General features: G+C 37.7%; 1 pseudogene; it reads left to right on the top strand.

Moving 5' to 3' along the window:
- The first annotated feature begins 887 nt into the window (after positions 1-887).
- LOC147418815 (uncharacterized) lies at positions 888-1,989 on the top strand (annotated as a pseudogene).
- The last annotated feature ends 1,384 nt before the right edge of the window (positions 1,990-3,373 follow it).

The following is a 3,373-nucleotide window of genomic DNA, read 5'->3' as shown; positions in this document are numbered from 1 at the left end:
TCAAAACAAGCAATTAAACACACTAGGCAACCTAGAGCTAAAACCGCTCATTGCGTCGCACACACACAGACAAACATAGTACATTGAGCATGTACACAATGCCAAGAGTATGAGGAAGCAACACATGAAGTTTCATTAGAAATGCTTACTCATACAAAGAGTAGTGAGCACGCAAGTGTAGGCATACTCTTCACTACGTGAGCTCCAAAGTTAACCAATCTTCTAATTATTACAAATTTTGGTTTATATACCCAAGGTTAAAATTGGGCATTTGGCTAGAAAGAGATAATTACTTCAAAAAAGTAATAGACTAGGACATCTAGCCTCTTCATTAAGTATAAAATTGTTTGGAAATAATCAGACTCTTTCGGGTTCTAAATTTATAATGTTGGCTTAGGCAAAAAATAGATGATTAAGAGGGAGAAGTTTTGTAGACCCATCTGAATTGACGTGATTGTGTTCTTTGCTTCAACGTTGGTTGACAAGTGTCAAAATTTCTAGGCTTGGTATTTTATCAAATCTAAGGAGGCACACTTGAAGAGAATGGTGCAAGTGAAAAACAATAAAACAATCATTAAGAATTTTTAGAGGTCATTTGGAGGGCCTTATTGAAGAGAGAGAAAAGAAGGCGCAACCAATGAGCAGCAACCTTACGCAACATAGAAATGCATGGAAAATATCACAAAAATGAAAGAAAGCATTTTAAAATATTGAGATTTGTCCCATTTTCGTAAGTTAACTTCCTCGTCTCACAAAGTAGGGCCCACAGCCAGTAGTAGCCGTCAAGTTGCGGAAACCTGATTGATAGCTAACTCTCTCCCTTCATTAAAAGATATCCACTACCTTTATGAAAGGTTTTCAAAACTCATTCTCCCTCCATTATAGCTATGGCTTCGTCTTCTTCCCGCCCGAGAAGTTCTAGAGGTTGCTCTACACTATCCCCAACTAACCTCACCATTAGTGTGCCAAGAAGACCATGTAGTAGCATAAGCACTATCTCAATCTCAAACTCTGTCACTACAGATAATAGGTGGCAAGAGCAGAGGATAAGCAAAGGTTCTTGGGTTCTTATGCAGCCAAGAAGGAGAAAAAACTCAAAAGCAACAAATGTGTTTCGTTCTGCATGGAAAGCAAGAGTTCTGGATTTCAAAGTTGACGTTGGTAAGAAGACTGTGCAAGAGTTCTTTGTTCAACAGGTTTTTACTCACTCTGATGTGATTGCTAATGGCTGCAATGTCTCCATGGTACAACTGTAAGTTAATTATTTAGCACTCCTCTATAATTGTTATCTTACATTTTAAATGTGAATCTTTTTTTTTTCTTCTCTTATTACAGATATTTAAATAGGTTATATAGATATTTTTTCTTATTACAGATATTTAAATAGGTTATATAGATGTTTGTATTTATTTCTATTCTTTTACATTCACAGATGTTTATCCTTCCTCATATGAGTAATGGGAGCCACTGGAGTGCATTATAGGTCTCATCTCTGTGACCCATGCTCATATTGGGGTCTTGCAATATGCGGGCAGAACTAGCAAAAGCCTTGCAGACGAGGGTATTTTCTTCTATGACCATTTCTATCAACTCAATCAAAGGAATTAGAGAGGAGTGTTGGTGAAGGTGTCACTACCAACCAACTGGAACTCCGTGGATTGGCCCGTTCCCGACACAACAATGAGTGAGCCATTGAGGAGCAGGCTCTATAGGGATGTCCAGAGGTCTCTTTGAAACTCTGTACCCACTAAATTGGTGAAACTTGTAAATTTATGTTCTGTTAGTGTTGAGTTATTTCATACCTGCAATATACATGTTGCTAAAACTATGCTGCTCTGCAAATCATTTGATTCCCTCTTGTGTGATAAGCTTCTTGATTGAGGGTGGTATGTCAAAGAAACAACTGGCATATGTTGCGAGATTGCTCTTGACACTTTCATTGTCAAGTATATGCTTGCAACACAGACATTAATAATCTCCTTTTGGTAAAAGCGTTCTCACATTGTTGAAGGTTTCTTTGTGCCTATGGATCAAGAAGCAGCAAGTTTGGAAAACAATGCTATCATAGACGTGGAAGTGGTGGACAAAGACCTAAATCTTATGATAGTAATTACAATAAGGCAGCAATGCAATATTTTGCAACTTCAACATGACATAGTGGAGGAAACTGCTGACATTCACTCCGTAAACTTTTATTTCTTGTTGGGCGGACGAAGAGTAATGCAACAAAGGGAGAAGCATTTTCTGTGTGGAGATCTTTCTAGCCGTATTCAAATTGTGCCCATGTAATCTAGCCTGAATGGCTTCAACAAAATGTAACTTTTTGTACTAGTTTAATCTTAATATCAAGTGTTTGCTCAAGGCTCTCTCTCTCTCTCTCTCTCTCTCTCTCTCTCTCTCTCTCTCTCTCTCAGTATTCAAAACACATAGACAGGTAGACATTATCAATTTAATGTATAAACACTGAATTACTAAGTACATTTGTAAGTACAAATTCCGATGTGTGCAATGGGCTTAAGTACATTCCTTGCAGGTATGGGACCAAAATGTCCTTTAGGTAAAAATCGTGAAGATGCCCTTCAAATGAAGGTGGGAAAATAGTAGTGCTGGGTGGATTAAGTAAACCCTTATGTGGTGTGTCATCAATCAACAAAGTATTGAGAGAATCATAAGGCACATTGATATGTTCAAAGGGCTTGTAAAAAAGTTGTACATTAGCTTTAGTTGGGTGGAAATGTCCCGCGATGGTATCACAATTTCTTTTACTATACACAAAATAAAAATCCAATCTTTGAATTTCAGCCAAACTGCAAACTATGGAAAACAAGGGGATTCAAGTTTTGGGCCTGCATTGAAGACCAGATAGCAACCCTATCATGGAATCAAAAAATTCAAAAATTCCTTTGTGCCTGGTCGAATTACTACTCTGAGATTTCCCAAGCGAAAACTACGTAAATCGGAGATCTCTGTATGTACATTGTATGGCTGTCGTAGTAGCAACAATCCATTGAGATCCAAAATAATTAGTCTCTGAAATCATTGTGTGCATACATATAAGTAGTTAGAAACAAAAAAGAGTATATTATTCAAGTACAATGGATATTACCGGAACAACCATATCTACTTAAAGTAAGAGTCCATACTGGTCATTTCTAATGTTGACATTATGTTGTTGAGTGTCAATGTTCCCTTTTGTATTGCCAAGTGTATCCACCTCTTGTGGTTGTGCAGTACACGACTCTTGTGTTTCCATGGCCCGAATTGTTAACTTGTTATGTTGTCTCCTCCTGGATTTGATTTGCAATGTTGGCCTCTTCCTCTACATGGTTTAGACACTCTGTATCTTCTCTCGGCTCTGAAGAGCTCTTCACAT

Source organism: Adiantum capillus-veneris, chromosome 29 (assembly GCF_014529385.1).
Source record: "Adiantum capillus-veneris isolate H3 chromosome 29, ASM1452938v2, whole genome shotgun sequence".
NCBI lineage: Eukaryota > Viridiplantae > Streptophyta > Polypodiopsida > Polypodiales > Pteridaceae > Adiantum > Adiantum capillus-veneris.
The sequence above is the reverse complement of the archived record's forward strand: the minus strand, read 5'-3'. Positions and strand labels throughout refer to the sequence as shown.